At 42.3% G+C, this 15339-nt stretch overlaps 1 long non-coding RNA gene and 1 pseudogene across 1 annotated transcript in view; one reads left to right on the plus strand and one right to left on the minus strand.

The window, feature by feature from the left end:
* Positions 1-15339, plus strand: part of LOC149870143 (uncharacterized) — a 39750-nt gene that overhangs the window by 8811 nt on the left and 15600 nt on the right. The window lies entirely within an intron of this gene.
* On the minus strand, positions 1507-2337 carry LOC149870144 (uncharacterized; annotated as a pseudogene).

Raw genomic sequence — 15339 nt, forward strand, 5'->3', positions numbered from 1 at the left:
CTCTGTTGTTTAAATATAGACTTTTCAGCTGTTCTCTTTTTGGCAGCCATCCTACACGTATCAATCTAACCAGCTGGGAGTTAGGAAAGTTCTCTACTGTTTAAAAACTAAAGTTTTATATATATTTTTTTTCTGTAGGTTAAAGCAGCTCAGCTTGGAAAAGAGTATGTTTACCCTGGGGTAGAAGTAATACGATCAAAGCTTAGAGCAGTCTCTTTGTTTTTTTGTACTTTGCAAGCTGGAATGTGGATGCCTTCATGTTTAGAAACTGTGCAAAATATGCATAAAATGCTGGGATGCTTAAATGCTTAAAATGCTTAGATTGAATTGATTCTGCCTCAGGTTTTTTGATTGTCTGTACTTAGCCATTGCATCTAACACCTTGTTAGCAAACTAAAAGGTTTGGATTTTTTTTTAATTTATAGGACTACTAATTCTATTGATAAGTAAATGGAATATCTGTTTATTTTTGTGTAATGTTGATTGACATATTTAAAATACATAGTTTTACCTTTAATAACTTTTGGGCCTTTATTGTGGGCTTTGACCAGCTTGTGCTCAGCATGGCTCAGGACTGGAGAAGAACAGATATACTATCTACAACTTTTGTAGCCCTGCTTACACAAAATCACAGGCTGCTTAAATTTTAACATTGCTAATCTTCAAATCCAAGATTTTCCTATCCCCATAATGTACCTTCTCTTTGGCTACATGCTGTGGCCATTTATCAGAAATTTCCTTTCCATGGCTAAGTGCAGACAATCAAAAAGGTTACAGGCTGAATTGATTCAATCTTGCAGGTTAGTCTAAGCTGCACAGATCAAACTGATAAACAAGTAAACAGACATTCTTGACAATTTTGATTCCGGAAATGCGGCCACATGCCAGCAGTGGCCTAGGCCAGATGCCTGGGGGTGCTAGTGCACAGTTCCCTACTCAGCTAGAACAGACAGCTTGGGCCAAGGCAAGCACGCTAACTCTGCAAGGCGGGTTTGTGAAGGATATGCAAAGCATCCTGCGAAGCTGGGGGACTGCGAATTAATCTGAATCTGGAGGGGATCTGGAACAGAAGTTCAATAAACCAATGTAACCTAAATCAGTTAAGTCTGAACAGATTGACTTTTATTAGTAGATGTTTTGGATTGGGAATCCAGAAAAAAGATTACAAAGCTGATATGGAAATACAAAGCACCCGAGCGAGGGACTAACAATGGAGGGATGCGGGAGAGGAGGGGAACGCGACTAGGTTACAAGCAATACAATGTTAGCCAACTAAGCCCGGGGGTGGGGGAATCTGGGAAGGGGGAAGGGGGGGGGTTCATGACGCTGAGAGAGAAAGGAGATAGATACACACAAACCCGTTACAATGGTCCGCAATGGTGGGGGAAGTGGCTCGGAGAAAGCGTCTCAGTCCATAAAGTCCAGTCGCAGGTGTCCTCTTCAGGTGGAGTGGGGTTATCCGTGGTGGAAGAATCCTCTCGAAGTAAAGCGAAGTGGGAGGACGGTTCAGGCGGTGGTACCCTCCGGGTCCGGTCTGGCGGTGGCTCGTCTGGTGGGGTCAGTGTACTGGCAGTGGCCCGTGATGTGCTTCACATAGATGTTGCGGGACCAAGGGATGGTGTTGGACACCATGAGGCAGCGCATCATCTTGGCATAGCGGCGGGAGACGCGGCAGGTGCGGAGGACGCTCTTGTTGCTGGGGTCCCAGGCTCTGAGTGTCCCCACAATGAGCGCGTCCACCGTCTCATCGTAGCCGTGGCCCCTCAGGGTGTTGGCCAGTGGGGCATACTTCTCCTGCTTGCGAGCCCGGGCATTAGTGAAGGCTTGGTGCCGGTTCTCGAAGGGGATGGTGATGTCCTTGATCATGATCTTCTTGGCCTCTTGGTCGGTGATGACTATGTCAGGGTGCAGCTGGCTCTCGCCTCCCAGGATGGTGCAGTTCATGGAGCTCTCCCCCGCCGTGGCCGGGATGGCCCTCACCAGGTGGTGCTGGACAGCGTTATGGTGGAGCTGCCAAGCTCTGGTGTGCGGCTTGCAGCTGCACAGCATGTGGGGGAGGGTCTCTACCACGTAGCCGCACTGTCAGCACCTCTTGTCCCGGTGGCCAAAGCGCACGGCCCCATTCAGAGGCAGGCAGTTGAGGTGGACACGGTGGAGGAAGCACCAGTCCACAAAGCACGTGAAGCTCCTGCTGGGCACGAAGTGGTTGCTAGCATCCCACTTTGAGGTGATGTCAAAGACCTTGCCCTGGTCTGGTTTGGCCCTCAGGTCGCTGGTGTAGTTGTTGCAGATGGTGTCCTTCAGGAACCTCTCCAGGAAGGTCCTCGTGTGGGGCATCACAGTGATGCAGTCGGCGTGCGGTTCCTGAGGTGGCACATGGCGTTGCGGGCTTGGCTTCACAGTGAGGCAAAGTCCCCGCTGTCTCAGCTGAACTCGCCCTCCAGCGAGCCGCTGAGGAAGGTGGCCAAGTCTTGTCTGGCGGGCTGCCGCCCGATCCTCTTGTGGGTGGTTTCCTCGAGGGCGCTGAGGGCGATGATACTTACCGTGGCATCTGGGCAGGTCAGGAGGCGGGAGGCGTGGGTGACCACCGTGATGTCGCAGAGGTCTCCCATGTGGGGCACGTTGGCGCCTCCCTGCCGGTAGGGTATGTGCAGGACCTCATTGCTGGCCCGCAGCGGCAGGTGCAGCCACTTCTTGAGCAGCCACCAGATCTCGGTGTCCGCCTTCTTGAGGGGGGTCTTGGGGACTGCCGAGCCTCTCAGGACGGACTACATCCATCCAGATTTAGCTTTGGCCATTTTGAAAGCAGTTTATGTGCACTGAACTTTTGTTCTGTTCTGATCACTTATACTGGTTTATGTGTAATTTCTGTCCCTAGCCTATGTGTAGGGCCCAGAACAATTAAAAAACAACCTTATAATTCTCCTGGAGTCCTTAAAGGCTATTCTATTATAGATTGATGGACCCCCATTTGCACTTCTCATCAGAGGGATTAGTGCATGTTCAACATATCTTGAGGCACATAAGTATTCAGGAAAATCTGACAACAGAAATTTGATTTCCCTTTGATTCAAAAAGTTTTGGATCGGGGAGCTATACTTAAAAGACAGTTTTTGAAAAATCATCATTAATTATGGTATAATTTGGAACCATTGTGTGTGTGTGTCTATGACTTCATGCATATTTAAAAAAGTAATCAATGTAAATCCAAAGGAATACAATTTGAATTGACCTCTGAGGTTTTTAGAGCTGGTCTTTTTCATGAGTTGTAATAGACTGTTATATATTTTTATATAAACTACATTGTGTTCATCTTGTGGTCAATCATGACCCCCAAGTCCCTTTCATCCGTAGTTTTATAAAATTATACACATGTATTACATCAAGTTAATTATCAGGATTATGAAAAATTTAATTAGAAAGGCAAAGCTGATCAAACCTGATCAAGATGCACATTTATCAGGCCCTGTCATTTATTGTTCAGAAACAAGAGGCAACGGATAATACTGCATTGGATGTTGTTAAATATATGGTTGATCCTGAGGTGAAGACTTTGTCTAGTGGGTAGGGTGTTCAGTTGGGACTTGAAAATGGAAGTTTAGTCTTTTAATCTATGTACACATTGCAACACCTAAACATGTGGCACCTCCTTCAGAAGAGTTGTTCCAGATGAGACAGTTAGGCTCCTATGATCCCAATGTAGTCAATGGAGGTAGCTAGCTGCCTCCAGAGAATAGACCAGGGATGCCATCCACCCTTTGGCTAATACAGCTACCTAGGAAATGGGAGACCTTTGTTCTAGCTGGTTGCTTCAAACTCACATTTCTCACTTTGCCAATGACCAGATCTAGGCTAATCCCCACCACTTTCATATTTAAGTCAGGCCACTAGGGCAGTTCTAAGGTCTCCCGGATCATACCTTTTCAAGAAAAAGCTCAACCTTGAGACTGTCTAAGAAGAAGAAGTTGTGTTTGGTCTACATCTCCTAAAGGACTCCCTGAAGCTAGCTTTGGCATGGCTTCACAAAAGGTAACCCACTAGCTTTGAGACCCTCGCTCTTCTCTTTCCATGGCTCACCCAGTAATTTATAGCACCCCCACCTGAAAGAGCTCCTTGCTTTTTTGGTCAGCTCCTGGGAAAGGGTGTGTTTTCTTCTTCAAAGTGGTGGGGGGGCATGGGATGGGGGGGTCAGAGTGCCAGTAACTCAAACAGCACGGCAAACTTCTCTGTTTCAAACAGGCAGTCTTTATTATGCCACTGTAATTCTCTCTGTCCTTTCTTGGACTCTACTGTCTTCTCCCTGGGGCTACCCTTTCTCTACTCCACAGATCTCTCACAGCCTCACTTTCTCCTCAAGTGCAGTTAGCCATACTCACAGCAAAGCTCTTATGAAACTATAATATTAATGCAGGGACTCACCAAGTTAAATGAAATAGTGTTATGGGGAAAGAATTAGTGAGCACTGTCTGCAGGCTGCTGCTGCTCCCAGACTGTAAAAGGGGTGTCTAGATGTCCTGCTTATGAAACTAGTTACAGCAACTATTTACAGCAAAGTATGCTTATCCTAAGCCTCCCAAAGTGTTCGCTGCTAGAACTTCAGGCTAGAACTCGTCCTGCTTAGCATTTTTCATCATAGAGGGCCAGAAGGAGAACAAAGTTATAGAAGGCAATGACTCAAGTGAGGGGGTTACTCTCCTGGGATGGTAGGAGACCTGAATTCAGGCCCTTGCTCTTACCTATCACAGGTACTTTCAAATCTGATTAGCTTTCATGCATATGAAAGTAAACTGTAACCAAAAGAAGCTCCAAAGATGATAAAAACTTTGTAAGTGATTTTAATACATCCTTAGAATGACAGTTTTCAGACTTGGGTACTGATCCTGCAGGTACCTTTGTATAAGTTTAACTTTATTTCCTGGACTGTAGTTCTGTTGGTGTCAGGGGGAATACCCACAGAAGTTAATCATATATAAGTGTTGGCACGGCTTGAGTTTGGGAAAAGATTCTCAGTTGAATTATTTTGCATTTATTTGTGAGTAGAGAGGCTGCACTTTAGTGTCACATGAGCTGGGTAGAGATAATCCTGCCCCGGAGGGGCATCACTTTGAGTCACTTAGTAAGTGCATACAAAACATTTCAGGTGTTGATGTGCAGACAATCCAGGGGTTTAGAGCTCCAGGTGCCTCCCAAAATTACTGTGTAATAAGGCTTTTCACCATATCTTGCCAAACTTTATAGGCATATGGATTTGGGAATGGAATTCCCTGTTCAATGCATAGGAAATGTAGGTGCTTAAGACTGGGATTCCCAAGCTGTTAGGCTGAGCAGAGGAATGCCTAAGCTGCCCAACCAAAATACTAAAGATAAGCATTTCTGAAATCCCGTGTCTCTCACACTTACGAGGCTTTATGTAAGAGGAATTCACAGCCTGAAGATTTCTTATGTTTAGATACATAAGCCATTCCTTTGGGTAGGGATGAACAGATCGCTTACTTTTTTTTTTCTTTTAATATACAGTTACAGGAGGGCTAACCATGTTATAATACTCTACTGCCTAGAGCACATGCTTAGGGAGTGGGAGATATGTCTCTTGTCCTTCTTATTCTATGGCAGTTTCAACTCACAGCTCCCAATGCCCCAGAAAATACTCTTATCATCAAGTTATAGATTATTTTGGATTTTTTATGCTTATGTTGAGGCTCGGCCATTGTGCAGCTGGGAATGCAGGATTCATAGGGTGAGGGTAAGCAAGTGAGAGCATGATTCTGTAACTCCAGGGGGAGGAGAGAGGGCAATCTTGTGTTCCAGACCCTGTTCTTAATAATTATTATGCATTTTAGCTAATATTATTTTAATTTTAAATGAATAAGGTATAATATGGAATAATTCTGCCTAAGGTACACTTTCAGGATCAGAATGCTCTTTTGGATCTGACCCTTAGTATGGTAAAAATAGTAAAAATCTCTCTGTGGAAGAAGTTTGATACATGTGAATAGCTATGATTAAAGTGCAACAGATTCTATGATTCAGCTGAAATGAATTAACAAAAGTACCCTTTGTTTTATGAAGGGCTGCTCGATGATCAGAAGCTAAAATGGAAAATGTCATAAGAACTAAACAGGACTGTGATGTCAGGCATGACTTTCAGAGAAGGATAAGGGCTATAGAAGAGAAGGAGTTAATGTGAGCTGAAGTAGTTTACAGAGAAATATTAAGAGGGGAGAAGAAAGAAATAGAATAATTAAGGCAGACAAAGTCACAAATTATTCTAAAGTAGCTGATCTCTTTAAAATTGGTCTTTGTCAGGAAAAAACAAAATGGGTATATGAGCAACTAGAACCATACCTTGCCATTGTTTTCTGCATCAGATCCTCATTGAAGTGAATGGGAGCCTAGCACAGGGATCAGTGACAGTAGATAGCTCTCAGAGAATAATGGAAACCTTTTAAATATACTGTAGCTGCTGATAAAAATCAGGTAAGGGAATACCTGGAAATTTGTACCTGTTCTCTTCTTGTGGACACAGAGGCAGAATTTCTAATACTGATGTATTGTCAGTTTGTCACACTACTGCACTTTAGCACTAAGTCCTAAATCTTCCCATCTGGTGTATGGACTGGGATATTTTCTCAAAGGGACTGGGAACAGATGCAATGTGGAAAATAAAATGGTGGAAGCTTGTGAAATATTGTATCCTCCAGTCAGGAGGCTTTGTGAAGTTGGTTCTATGATAATTTTTTTTTATGTTTCTAAAATAGCCTGTTCTTTTTCACCTTCTCATTCATAAAAGCGTTCTTCCATTTTCTTTAGATTCCCCTTATTCAAATATATAAACTAGGCCCCAGTTTGGGATAGTCCTTAGATATATACTTATATTCATACTTGTTTAGGAAAATACTTAATTGTGTACAACATTTTAAGAATGTATTTAAGTGCCATTTGTTTCCATGGGAAGTGCTTTCTTGAGTAAAAATTATTTCTTTAAGGGCTTAAGAAGATGTTGGAATGGGTTAGAAACAACTTTTATAGTCCTGTGATCTGGAAAAAAGGACAACACACAATTAGAAAATAACCTTGCAGCCAAAAAGAAAAAAAAACCTTACTGAAGTTTTCATTGTCTATGTATCCATTATTATTAGTTTTAAGATATCACCTAGTAACACCAGGTACATACTAGAACCTCATTGTGTCAGGTGCTGAACAAACAGAACAAAAGGACAGTCCTGCCCTAGAAAGATTAGTCACTAAGAAAGACTACAATTTAGTAATTATTTTTATTGTCAATTGTATGTCAGCATGCAAAAAACAGATTAGGATGAAATTTAATCATTTTCTACTTTCCTGAAGTCTGCTTTAGATTTAATGTTTGCTACTTTCCTGTTCTGTAATATCCAGTATTTTCCTCTTTGTTTCAGAGAATATTGGAAGCAAACAGTTGCTAATAGGAGTTTGATACAGCTGACCTAACCATTGTAAAGTATTACTCAACTGTTGGGCTAGGCACAGAGGTTCAAAAAAGCCTGAGCTGGATTTACACTAACTTTCACAGCTTTTTCTATGCACCCTACATTAGTTTGAGAGCTAACAGAATTCACATGGGAGGGAGGCATGGAGGTGGCCAGCACTAGCCGAGGCCAGGAGGTTGCCAGAGAATGCCAAACCCAGCTGAGCAGCTGACCACCCTGACTGGCCAGCATGGCACCTTTCCCCAGCCCCACCTCCCTCACTAGCTATCTGCTGTCAGCAACAGCTGGGGCGGGGGGGAGGGCATGCAGCCCCCCCCCACTCAGCCTGCTGGCTCAGGTCTGGGGGGGCTTTGTTCCCCCAACTCTTCCCCACCCCCAGTTCCTGGCATGGTGAAGAGTTGCCAGGGGTCTGACCATGGCTCATGCCTGCAGCTGTCAGGAGGGTCAAGTAGGGCAGTGTGGGGGAATGGAAGCCCCTGCTGCATGGCTCCAACCCTGAGCCAGCACAGTGCGGGGTGGGAGGGTGCTCACATGGTGGGGGCCTCTGCTCCTCTCCCCAACTGCCTTACACTCCCTGCCATGACTCCCTCCCCAGCTGTTTTTGCTGGATCTGGGGGAGGGCAGGGCAAGGGTGGTCCTCCACTCCCCCCAGCCCAGCCCAGCCCAGCTCAGCTGACAGGTGTAGGCAGGCTGCAGGGCTGGGGAGCAGAAGATTTGCTGCCTCAGCTCTGAGACAGCCAGGGAGCAGGGCTGGCCTGACATTCAGCCGGAGAAGACAAGCACGAGCTGGGGCTAGCGCACCTGCCCTGAAAGTGGGGGTTAGCAGGGGCCTGAGAAGGAGCCTGGGATATCAGAGGACAGTGACCAAACTTATGCGGGGAGAGGTTCTGGTGTAGAAGTTCAACAGACTGGTCTAACCTAAACTGCTTAAATCTGATACTACATCTATTCAGGTTTATCTTAGACCGGGTTCTACCATTTTTAAACCAGCCTAGGAACTTTTGTTCTGTTACACATTTAAACCAGATTCCAATCACCAATTCCAATTTATGTGTAATTTCTGTACCTAGCCTTGATTATGACAGTACACTTGCTTAAGCTTAGTTCTGTCTTGATCGTGCTTTCCAGCATTATTTGATATTGTAGCAGGCATTGTTTGGTGAAAAATCAATACCCCATTTATATTTGTGGATTATGATAAAATCATTTGCTCATCTAAACTTTAAAACTGCAGCATTTATTTAAAAAAATTAAACAATATAACTCTAAAGTAAATGGGAACAAGTAACAGGATCTATTACCATGTGTGTAATAAACCTAGCACAAAGGAACAAATGTTTGTGCACACATCCACTCCCACAGGTACTTATATGCTTTATAAGCTAATGTGGAAGTTCATGGTGAAATAGTTGAGCCAGTTGTCCCTAATCACAAGTGCAAATGGAAGCTAATTATGGTTTAGCTAATTATGCAGTAACTTGCATCTCAAATGGAAAAAATGATTATTTTCTTATATTTTATCATTTTCTGTAACTGTAAAACATAATATCAACTAAAGTTTCAGATTGGAAGAAACTTCAGAAAAAAATATTCAGTTTGATAGTATCAACATAAAAGTCCATAGAACTGTCTTTTACAATACATTTTAACATTAATTTTATATAAAATGATTGATTTATTGTAAATTGAAATGACCAAACAGATTGTTTTTATACTTATTTAAATACAAACAGCCAAAAAGCAATATTTGGAAGCAGTTTGTAAGAATCAAAATGTGCTTATACAGCTGTATAATCCTAAACTTCAACATCAAGATGACATGTACTCTTCACTAGTGTATATGGTTTCCTTAGCAATGCACAAATATCACAGGTAAAAATCTAACTTTCCCCTTGCTTCTTTCTGCCTGACTTCAGTTCTTGAAGTAATGTAAGTCATCTTTACATTTCTGGTTCTTGCATAATTTTCATTTTAAAAACCCTATATAGCTATGCAGTTTGTTTTTCATTTAAGAGGTTTTTTTCTTTAACATCAATATTCCTTTATGGGATTGTATTATAAAAAGACAGGAATTCTTCTCTAGATGCTGTTAGATATACTAGAAATATTCTGCCCAGAACAAACCACTTCTTGCAAAAGAAAATTTAAAAATAAACACAAACTTTAGCCTATTGAACCAACTAGATAACTTTTGTGCATGGTTACTAATTTTAATAAGTGTCACTGATTCTATTTAGTATGTTTGCTGAGAATGCTACTAATCCTTCATACACTGATGGTATTTAAATATTAATAGTCACATTATCATCATATATCCATGGAACTCTACACTGGCCAGTAATTTGTATTTGGCAGCTAAGTACAGAGAAAATATTCATCCGTGTATTTTGGCAAAAGAGGGCTTGAGGATGACTAGAAGTACAATGAGTTTCTGGTGAGAGTCACTGATACGACTTTCTGTGATCATTCTTTAGGTAAGGCCATGCTGTGCTTTGTAGGGAATATTTTTCTCACAGAAATAAGTTGAAATTTGATTTTGTGTTGTATACAGCCCATGTGCTATGAGCACATTTATGAAAAGCAGATACAGCGAAGGACTGAATTTGAAAAGTAGGTGGTGTTACTACCATTTTATCCAACAGCCTACTAATTAGGGCACTTGTCCAGATCAGGGAGAGCTGAGTTTAGTCCCATTCAACACCTTCATTTCCTACATCCCAGGAGGACTCGCTAACCATCATGCTGCGGAGGGCTGTGGAACATGGAAGAGCAGTTTGAATTTCCTGATGGTCTCTCACTTTGCAAAATATCTAAGAAGAGAGACCCTCCCTCCCCACAAGGTTCTCCTCCCTAATGCCTGTGAATGTTTTATTGAGTCTAGTCTGGCGCATTTAAATAGTCCATTCAAAGTAGAATAACTTTACCAGGGAGTGCTGAAGGAGTAATGCCTATTGCTAGGGACCTACCTGAATAGCAGTGAAAGTATGCAGCACAATAGCTCCTTTAATCTTGCTCTTTTCACTATACACTCATCCCCAACCAGTTCTGACTGGTAGAGGGACCCAGTCGGTCCCACTGCTCAATGTATGCTACTGCTGATCTGGGAGACAAAAAACATGGTTTAACTATGCCAGAGTTTTTGCCTCCTGGATGATCAGCAGAGAGGCCACCAGGGTCCCTTGGCCAATCAGCAGTGGGAGGCAAAAAATGCAGCATATTTAAAATTGTCATTTTTGTCTCCCAGCCAATCAACAGTGAGCGGTGGGACTGCCCGGGCAGCTCTGCCAATCTGCCCCTCTGGCAGTGATAGGGGAGGAGGGAGGCACACATCAAAAAGAGCAAGGTTAAAGAAGTGGCTGTGCAGTACACTTCTATCACAGTTTAGGTTGGTCCCTACCTATAGCTTGATGTTTCAGACCCTTGCCAAAGGATTAGAAGTCATAAGTTGCAATCCTTAGGCTCAAGGAAACAGAACATGTCTCTCTCTGTTTAGCCATTCATTTTTTCAACACTCAGGTTTATTCATGGGCAGTTCTGTGTACTAGTAGATTAGTTAGGCCACATTTTGTTAGGAAATGTGCACAAAAACAATGTTTGTTTGATTTACCTTTGGCATTCAGGTACTTTGCCAGTCCATTAATGATCAAGACCATAATAGAAACCATTCAAGGGCTATCACTTACTCAATAGCCAAAAAGAGTAAGGCCCACACTTTCAAAAAAGTTCACTAATTTTGGGTATCTCAGGTTGCGAATGCCCTGGTGAAAGAGTTCTAAGGGCTTGATTTCCACCTGTGTGGCAAAACTGCAAATCATGTTGAAGCTATTTGGGACTATGAATGCTTAGTGCCTATGAAAATGTGGCTACGTTGGCTCAACATGGGTTTGAAAATAATAATGGATACATTTGAATATACATAGTACAGTACTGTAATAGCCATTTTATTGGTACAGTACTGTAATAGCCATTTTCACATGCCAGGTGAAAATTGTGTGTACATCCCCACTCACTGTGATGAATATATGTCAGAACAATTTGTGCAGAAGAAAATGACCAGTGTTCAAATGGGTTCTTTTGATGTTCGTTTTCCTTGTGACCCCCAACTGAGGAAAGCACTTCAGTGCATCTTCAGCTTTGTTACTTATCTACCTAATACTATTTTTAACAAGGAAGGTGGTTATCTGAATCAGGACTTAAAATTGTGATAGCAAGTTGTTTAGCTGGTTGGATTTCTCAGTCACAGCAGGATGTTCCTGATGCATATTGCACAAGAGTAAATATTTGTTGTTGGGTTAGTGCATGTGATTCCACTTCATGTTGTCAGGACAGGTAAAATACTGAAATATGAAAAAGGAAGGACCTCCAACTGTAGTATATCTTAAAGTTGTTGTTATTGCATTTCCTTTTCCTTAGGTATTAACATCAGAAAAATCCTCCACTTCTGATCTTTTGCTGGCCAAAATTTGTTTCTTAAATAGTAATGCTAGCTCAAGAGAAGAAAAACTAGAAATGCAAGTTGTGTGTGAAATCATCAGGTTTCAGAAAGTACACTTTAGTTATTTGAAATAACACGTCAGTTTTTAAACAGGGGAAAAGCAAAGCTTCTCCTGAAAAGATTACTTCCCAAGGTAATACCTTAGAACATACTGCTATCTTGTGACAAAAGTGAGAACTACAGCCTAAAGGACTTCAGAAAAGGGGCTTTACCTCTTCAACTGCCGAAGCCCAAATAGAAGGGACTTGAAATGATTAAAGAAACCTTATATGTATGTCACAAACATTTCAACATTTTTAGTATTATCTTGCATACAGCAGAAGTAGAATTTGAGAAGTGTGTATAGTTATTGCCTGCTTTGTGCCAAGAAGGTTAATCATCTCCCTTCTTGGGAATACCATGATTCTTGAAGGTACCGGCATGCTTTTGCCTGAGGTGCCATGATTTTATTTTTGGGTTTAGGAACAGCATCCTCAGTGGGAGACCTTTGACTGGAACTTGTTTCCCCTTCTGATCAATCAGAACAGGTCATCGTGGATATGCTGTAACTTATCAATTTTATTCAAGTTTTCTCAGATTTTAGATTGAGGGGCTTGTTTTGGCTCAAGTGTGGTCTTAGCTAGGACAGATACATCTTTTACTGCCTTTGAAAATGATATATTCTGTTTATTACTATAGGTGAAGGCCCCGATCATGTGTTGACTTTAAGGTGACTAAAATTTAGCTGCTGCTCATCTCAAACGTATACTTTCCCTCAGAAAAGATGATCCTATTACACTACTAAGACACCTAAGTCACCTGGTCTCTCAGGGAGCATCATAGTGTGCTTCAAGAGGCTGATCCTATTGTGCTAAAGGAAATGTCCATGTACCCTTCCCTTTCTCTTAGTGGGCAGAGTTATGAGCCTAATGAACTTCCATCATGTTAGGATGTAGCTTGATACAATGTGCTAAGTGGGGAGGCACATTTACTCTGAAGAGGTTTGTACCAGAGTGCTTAATTAACAGACAGTAGCACTGACATCAATGTAAATAAAGGTGAGAATGGGTGGTCCCCACATTTTGCCCTGCAGCCCAGGGGTTAAGACTTAGTTTCTAGGCCCATCTCATTGAGAGAGGGATTTCTAAATCCCTTTCTCCTGCTTTTTAAGACAAAGGAATGGGAAGGTCATAGGCTTGACAGGAAAACAAGCAGAAGGATGTGTCACTCTGTTGTCACCTAGCTAGAGCACTCAGCTGGGAGGAGGAAGTCTTTAGGTCTGCTCCCTGCTGTCACGGCTAGTTCTTTCTTTGATCAAATTACTGTCTAAATGTATAAACAATCCAGAGATCCAGGAAAATGGAATATGATTCTGTTACCCAATGAGGAGAATATTCAGCTGGATGGGAAATCCTGGGTTCTGGTCCCTGATGTCAGGGATGCTTTATATATTTTGAATTAAATAGCCGTGCACAAAAAGGATCAATAGAATTGGGAGCAGGAAGCAGGTGGAAGATGCATTTAATCCTACGCTATTGGAAAAGGGCACAGCCACCAGTATCATAATGGGTGATATAAGCATCAGTTACTGCATATAGTTTTTAGGTCAACTAACTATGTACAGACATTCAGTTTCTCTGGGGAGGGGCACTGCTCTCCCAGGAGAAACCAAAAGTGGACAGACATTCAGAATTTTTCTGCTAGAGCAAAAATGGCTGCTGCAGGAGAAAAAATAACCTGGGAACAACCAGGGTTAAATCACTCCCAAGAGGTTCTCCTGGGAAAGTCAAAGTCTGTACAAGTTCTAGGCATTTTCAGACTCATGCAGAAGTTACATTCTCAGATATAACAGATTCACACTAGACGGTACATAGAATGAGACCCCTAAATGGTCATTCTGTAGTGCTTCTGACTGTGCACAGTGCATCAAGTCTAGGCTTATAGCAAACTTTTCAGGCTAAGACAGAAGTGTGTAAAATATCTAGGAACCTTAAGAGAATTTTGGCTATTGTGTGAGATTGGACAGAATCAAGTGTATTGACTTGGATGTCTAACAACTGCATATGTATCATTAATACATCTTTGATGTGAAGTAGGATCTGGGCTGAAGTATATAAATAAGTGGTGGGCTATATGAACCTCGGTGCTAGGGACAAAACCATCTTTTCCAATCTGTGGATTTCCTCTCTCACTATTACATAATCTACAATCATTCTGGAACTTACCTTGTGCTTATGAAGGCTGACAATGTAGATCCCACTGATACTAGCACTGTATTAACGCCAAATGCCTTTAGTAGTACAGACCCCAGGTCTATGTGTAAAACTGCCTTTCGCTTCAGTGTGAGCTCTGTTTGTTGAATAAGCACAGAATATGCAATGTGAATTGTGCAGCTCAGAAAACAAACTTATGCTCTATATGCCCATTAATTATTTCCTACCAACTCCATGGGAACATTATATGTTTTTTCCCCTGAAACCAATCTTGCATTATTATGATTATTCAATTTTTCTAACATTTCTGCTTTCTGTGACTAATATGGTAATCTGTTCTCTGTCAGAAATCTGAGTGATTGTTGAAGACCTAAAGTCACTCAGTTCATGACTCATTATCTTTATTTGTCCAACTGGTGGCCCAAGGACTGCCTGTAGCCTGAAAGGGGTTAATGTGAAATCCCCAGCTGCCACTCCCCTGACTGCTCAGATGGCTGTTGCAGTTGGGGTCTCAAAGCTCCCCATTCCTCCATCAGCTTTTGCTTCCTGCTCCAGTTCCAGGGGGCAAAGCAGTGCAGCAGTGCTGGGGAGTTTATGGCTCAGTACAACTAAGGTTGGTGCTTCCAGCACAGTGCAACAGCTGCCTGAATGATTGGTGCCCGGGGGTTAGGGGGGGAATGGAGGTGGGGGAGGACGGTAGCCCACATGGACAGTGAAAAAGAAAGGATGGGTGTGTGGGTTGAGGGCCCATTGCCTGCACTTGTGCAGCCCCCACCAATTAATGGCATGAGAGGAAGCAGCTACAAAGTAATTATCAATTTTTCTGTGGAATAACTTTATAGCTTATTCCACTTTTTCTCATGCCATTACTTGATTGAACATGTGGCCAGGTGAGCACTTAAAATGTGATTAAAGTATAGAGGGGGCTTGAGAAGTCTTTGGGTCCTGGACTTTTAGTTCTGTTTTATATAAAACATTCACATTCTTGAAACAAAGACATTAGAAAGAGCAGTATTGGTATTGTAGATGATTGTATGCACTGTAATATCATTGGGTACGTTTACAGTAGCTTAACTCAGCATGAGGTCTCAGCGCAATGTTGTTAGGAAGAGGCTAATGTGATGCATAAAAAAGGGAATATCAGATGAAAGATCACTTCTTTACACAGTGCTGGAAAGACTGTCAT

The sequence above is a fragment of the Crocodylus siamensis genome, chromosome 2 (assembly GCF_052110815.1).
Source record: "Crocodylus siamensis isolate JL-2025a chromosome 2, ASM5211081v1, whole genome shotgun sequence".
NCBI lineage: Eukaryota > Metazoa > Chordata > Crocodylia > Crocodylidae > Crocodylus > Crocodylus siamensis.